The sequence below is a fragment of the Mercenaria mercenaria genome, chromosome 5 (genome assembly GCF_021730395.1).
Source record: "Mercenaria mercenaria strain notata chromosome 5, MADL_Memer_1, whole genome shotgun sequence".
In the NCBI taxonomy this organism is placed as follows: domain Eukaryota; kingdom Metazoa; phylum Mollusca; class Bivalvia; order Venerida; family Veneridae; genus Mercenaria; species Mercenaria mercenaria.
Window position 1 is genome coordinate 53,662,771 of NC_069365.1, and position 7,107 is coordinate 53,669,877.

Here is a 7,107-nt window from a genome sequence, read left to right on the forward strand (position 1 = left end):
TCATAACTTTGTTACTATTGCTTATATCTTACTTTAAGTCCACATAAACATTTTCCAGCATACAGAACAAATATGTGTAGGGGCTGGGCCCATTATATTCAAGGTCAAGGTCACCAAGGTGTCATACTTAGGCTATTTTTTAGGTTAAAGTTTTTCGACAACCTTTGTTTTTCTGTCATATTTTTGTTACTACTGCTTATATCTTACTGTAAGTTCACATAAACATTGTCCAGCATACAAACAAGGTATGTGCAAGGGCTGGGCCCATTATACCCAAGGTCAAGGTCACAAAGTTGTCATACTTGGAATTATTTTCATGTTAATTTTTTTCGAAAGCTTCGTTTATAGATATATCTTTGGTACTTTAAAAGATAATGCCTTGAAATTAAAAATATTTCTTTATAATCATCATCTGCATGTGTGGTTACAATCCTCATTACTCTAATTGTATTTTTGACAGAATTATGCCCCTTTCATACTAAATGTTTTTGGCAATCTTCGCTTTCTGGATATAACTTTAGTACAATATAAGATAAAGACTTGAAACTTAAAATGTATCTTTATCATCATCACCTGCATGTGTGGTAACAATCCCAATAACTCTGATTTGTACTGTTGGCCAAATTATGCCCCTTTCATACTTAATTTTTTTTGCCAAACTTCGTTTTCTGGACATAACTTTGGTACTATATAAGAAAATGACTTGAAACTCGAAATATATCTTTAACATCATCATCTGGAAGTGTAGTAACAATCCCAATAACTCTAATTTGTGTTCTTGACAGAATTATGCCCCATGATGTATCTTCCTTTTAAAGTAGAGGTCTCTTATTACAACATATATTCATTTTACTGTCAAATAGCCGAATAGTGGAGCGCGCTGTCTTACTGACAACTCTTGTATAGTTTCTTACCAGTGAAAAAATATATTTAATATTTTTCACTGCGAAAATATCAGGTATATTTCACTATAAATTTCTATAATTCACTGCAAAACATGTTATAAAATGAATGTACTTGTTACTCAGACACACCAACTACTGACTGTTCTACCGAGCTATCTTGTGGCAGGTAAAGTATAAGGTTCAGAGTTTAAAAGAATAAAAATTCCCAGTGTTATTGTAAAATCCAGGACAAATATCTTAATTTAGCGAGATAATCACAGTGCAGAAAGACCAAGACTAGGACTGGACTGTACGTGATTTGAACACAATTAAAATAGAAGAAAAAATTCTTAATATTATTGTTAATGTGAATGTAAGACAAGAACGTCTAGCTTCTAATTGTATCTACATGTACTTGATTGAAGGGGGTGAGGAGAGTCGGGTTTGCCAGATTAGGGTATTTATCATGTTAGAAACACTGCTACACTTCTTGCATAGTCAAAGTTGTAACAGCGTGCCGCCGGCTTGTATAATATTACAGTTTTATCAGTCAGCTTTTGGCAAGAGCGCCATTCAATTTCCCCTGAACTCAATTACACATATTTCGGATGGACTCTATAATTCAAAATGACTAGAAAAATACAAACTACATTGCACTGCACTGAGGTCTATCTCGATTTGTACCTCAGTGACGTAATATCATATTTTATCAAGCCTAATTTCTTCGTATAACCAGCTTTCTAATTTGTCAGTTTGAACCTATGCAAAACATAGCATTGTCGTGTTCTACTGAGCACTGTAAATCATTTTCATAATGTTTCATCAGTTTTGTTGGCATACGTACGACAAGAAAGACAATAACTAAAAACACTGTCTCCACCATCACTACCGCTACCAATGTCACTGCCACTGCCACACAGAGAGAAATTGTGGAATTGTGACCGTCAGCTCGGTATTACTTTATTATTACGTTTGAAAATACGTGTCAAATTTTTTTATCGTCGAGTTAATTTGTCCTGTAGTGTACTTGGATTACGTACATTCTGGTGAATTAAAAAGGCCACATAGAATCTACTAAGATGGTAATACCATATAACTATTTGTGAGCAGCATCAGACAGATACGGCGCCCCTTGGTGTAAGAATGATCTTTGGTACACCAAATAAGGGTCGCATCTTCACGGGACAATATGAAATTATTGTAAATGTACAATTAAAGTCATATATTTCGTGTTTTTTTTTTATTTTAACCCCCAGGATTATTACAATCCACGTAAACGTCCCTTTACAAAAATAGATGATAATGTATGTATATCACAATAGTAAAAGTAGCCCGTCCGCTTAGCTCAGTAGGGATAGCGCAGATCTACGGATTGCTTGGTCGTGAGTTCGATCCCCGGACTGGGCGTAAGTTCTCCATGTCGATTTGATAAAAAGGCATTGGGCGTTCTTGGGCGCTTCGTTCTTCTTGTTCTTCTGTGTCCGACCCGAGATAGAATCGCCCTAATGACACGAACAAGGCCCAAGAACATTGTTCTCGGGTCAAAATTTCACACCACTTCCTAATCAGGAAGACTGCGAACAATGCGAGAACAACATGGCGGAATGAGAACGAGGACGATTCGTGCATGATTTACAGGCCAAAAAAAACTCATTTCCTGATCCTTTTAGTATTGAATGCAAACCAATGAAGAATTACGACCAAATAAATATTATTTGAATGAAGAAATTACACTACTTTTGTAGAAATGTTGGTTTACCCCCGTCGATAATGTAAACAAGCGCCGTAATCAAGGCTGTAAAACTTCACTTCCGGTTCCCGGTGTTAGAGCGTTTTACTCGAGCTACGTGATCCGACTCGACTCAATTCCATCCGGGGAATAAACGCCCAAAGACGCCCATTGTGTTTGAAATCATTCGTCCTCCACCTCTGATTTATATGGAGAAATTGGCAGTTACTTGCGGAGAACATGTTTATACTGATACAAAATCCAAGACTATTGGTTAAGTTAACTGCCCGCCGTTACATAATTGAAATACTGTTGGAAAACGGCGTTAAACCCAAAACAAACAAACAATAGTAACAGCGTCTACCTTTTCAAGAAATGCGAATTTTGCAGTAGTTTATTGCACCGAGATAGACGGGTCTGCTGTGTTGAATGCTGATCAATACAGTCTAAATTTAGACGTCCGCCTGGATGAGTTATAACTGCGCAGACATACCTTCTGGTATAATAATAATAATATAATGAACAGCGAGAATAAGATGTTCTCTTAGCGAAATGTAGATAATGAATTTTTTTTTAAATCGCAGTATCAGCTCTGTACTTGGTCTATTGAGATGGTAGAATAACTTTTAAGCATGATATAGGATTCAAATATAGTTCATATCAGAAAATAACTACAATACTGTGAAGTGGAAGTTGTTATAGCAATATATATACAGCTCAAAAAAGGTTAGAGACCGGAAATTACAAACCAATAACCGGATGCCCGATCATTTTATATATAGAGCCTGACGTCACTACTTTCCGTCAGTGCGTCAGACGCTTCCGTAGTGTACACAATGGTCAAGGTGGTCGCAAAGGGAGATAATCAAAACAGTGCACTTTATAGTACTTTCTATTATATTAATCATATAGTCAAACCTTTGACAAATACATGAGAAAACAATTATCAAACATTGGATTTAGCAAGAAAATAATATATTTTATATTTATTACAAAATATGTGACAGCCATATTTTAATCAAAGGCATTATGACCCTTTAAACAAATAAAAATTGTAGATTAAAGATACATTTATTACTAATTATCATATTATTGAACTAATTCAGATAAAGCTGAATATAAATGTGACCAATTCGAAAGTGGTTCATACTGCGTCAAAAACTGTGTCAAAGGCTCAGACAATAGATGATACTAATTAAGTATCTAGAGGCTACATTTTTTAAATCTGGTTAAAGTTTGTCTTTATAAAATATATGCCGCTTTCGAAACTGAGTCACCGTTTTGTACTCGAGCGAATCAGGGCCATCATTGCACTGCTTATTTTAAGATTGTAGCATAAGTCTTGACACGTGTCTCAATTAGTGAGATAAATTTAAATGTTAATTTTGATAAAATGGAAATTCTGTAGAGTATTATTTTTGATGAGACAGTTGATTCCCGTTGAAATGTAAATTTATGATCAGTTTAGTTTCAGACATGCTTATCATTGCTTTTAATTGATCTGAAATATAATGATACCTAACCTTCTTTTGATCTTTTCTCTGTCCTCTACAGTGGGTAGCTGAATAATTTTGTTAATAAGATCAATCAAAATTTGCATATGCATTTCTTGACCGCTTTGAATGGGAATTATTTGTTTGGTATTGATTAAAATGTTGCATTTTCTTTTTTGAGTCGGCTAAACGCTTTCAAGCGTTTGACGAGTCCTTGCTATCGTCCGATTTCTCATTCTTATTAAATGGCCTCACAACACAGCGAAGTGATGTAGTTTCATTAGATTGTCTCTAATTTCAAAGAATTCATTGATCAAACGAAGTTCAGGTATGTCAATCTTATTTGCTATGACCAATATACGATGTAATCTGTAAAATTTATGACTTGTAATTGTGTACTCGAATAAAGCCACGTATTTTCTTCCGCCGTAACTCATTAAGCATAAACACGCATAACGATTCTGCGGGATTTGGTAATACATTTCCGCATATGATTATGGTGACGAATTTTATGCCCTTTTGTCACAAAATAGCAGATATGATGTTCACAAATTCAAATAAATGCAGCATATTAATTTATTAGCCAAATTATCCATTTGTTACCCTGTCCGTTTCAAAAAATAATCTTTAAAATCATTGCGCAAATAACAAATTTATTGCGCTGTGTATTTTATGTATTGCACAGGCTTACCAAGCTTGCGTAACATCCTGCGAAAGACAAAATATAGTTCCAGAACATACTGCTAGTATTTATTGAGTCGGGCACCTCTGATAGCATTGGAATGTCTCTTATCAAAGAGTTTACCACATCGATGAAATTAAATTATGACAGCTTCATTTTAAATGCCCCGAATAAGATATGTACAGTACGTTAATTCTTCCGCGAGACTTCGCGGATGAATCCTAACTACATTTTGGACTCGTGTCGGCGAGCACGAGTGACCTGTTTATAACAACGCTTCTACGACTTTGCGTGCATTGAATTTTAAGCGGATAAATTATCGGAAGAAGAAGCTCTTACTGGTTTGTTTAATTACCTCTGATATTAAAAATGATTTTGTTTCTATTTTTCTAGAAATAAACAAATCGGCGAAACATTAAATTGTATTTTCTTGTAGTTTTTGAAATCGAAAGTAGATCGTCTATGTTTGGCTGCTTTGACGAAACGAAACAACTTTTTTTATGAAAAGATATAAATAAAAGGTAATTTAACCGTAAACTTCAATGTCAGATACTGCCAATTGCTGTTAAATGTCTTCGTATCATCACAATTTGTAAAACATATTGTTGAAACTGGAGATTTAGAAAAGTGTAATCGTATCCGGATATAATATTTTGGGTAAATATTGAGCTGTGTTATGAAATTTTAACATTGAAGTAACAGACATGATAGATATTATTGTAACAGAAATTATTCTAGAATTTATTTTTATAACACCTACATAGAATCTATATCAGACTCATATTCTAGTCCTGAGGCATGATCTGAAAGTAAAAAGATGATACTTGTGACAGTCATACTAAAAAGAATCTAGGTAATATTTAGAAATTGAAACATAAAATTTTCTGTTAGAAATCGCACCAAAGGCTGTATCAAGGGTCTACATATTCAAAAATTTACTGTGGTGATACCCCAAACCCTTCTTGCAGGAGGGGGTATCCTCCCACACCCCCCCCCCCCCCCCCCCCCCCCCCCCCCCCCCCCCCCCCCCCCCCCCATATTGTCACTTTACAGTTTGATACATTTGCCCTTTTACCACCTGCCACAATGTCCATTTCAAAATCTGACTGCAATTTAAAGCGGGAAGAAACACCCCTTCCCACACCTACCCTACTACCGACCACGTATCTCTAAACGCAAAAGTAAGTATACTTTAAATTGACACCACTTATAATATGATTGAACAATACCTAATATATGACACGGTTATCACCAGGACCATTATCTGTAAAATATCTGAACAGTTCTTTCGTCCATCCGTTACAAATTGTATGTGGCAATCCGCGCTGTAAAATTTTAATAAATGAATTGTCATATTCAAATTTTATCATGTGCAAATATATACCAGCCGATAATTGCCTCCTTTGGTAATGCCGGAGGCAAATGTTTACTGGACAAATATATATAGTCATGGGCAGTATCTTAGTGTCAGCTGTCAAATTGTAGTTTGTACTTTCAACATTTTTATTTCTGCGAACACTCTTCAGTTTTAGAGAAATATTTTGGGTTTAAATACTTGTATAATGTCAATCAAAGTTTTACTAGGCATCGACTGAATGTTCATTTCATTTATTGTGACAAAATCACTGTTAAGTTGGGGGGGGGGGGGGGGACTTAAAACAAACTGAAACTGGTAGACTATACTACCAGTACATCAATCTTTAGCCCACTCTCAGGCCTTTGTGTACCAATTTTTTCCATATCTCATTTATCAGTTTGTTTATTACTTACAGTGTTGGATGCTATCACTTTCTGTAGAGCACCATGGAAGCGTTACGGAGAGAGCTTAAGCAATATCCTTCAAGTGTTAGTGTGGCAGATGACATCAGGGTGGTATCAAATGGTGAAAAAATCAAATTAAAAGATAAACTCCTTCTCGAATTGTATTCAACTTTAAATGAATTTAGTACATCGATGGGAAAGGTTAGGATTTTGAACTTATTATCATTTCTTTACTTTGATCTTGGAGACCGCAAAAACGCGAATAAGTACAACTGCGAAGTTCTACAGGAAAGTCCAAACAATATAATTGCTTTGACCAACAATGCATGGTTTTCATTTAAAGACAGGAAAAACGTCAATGTGTGTGAGGCAACCCTGAAACGCCCGGGCGTTGCCGTATGTCCAAAAACATTTCAGTTCCGTTACAGAATCACATTTCTTAACATTTTCATCGCTGGGAGAATTTTGACTAGATTCTTGCGTTCTCTCTCTTAAAATTTGTTTCATGTCTTCTGTGATTTCGCAGAATAATGAGACAGCATTGTGATACTGTTTCAT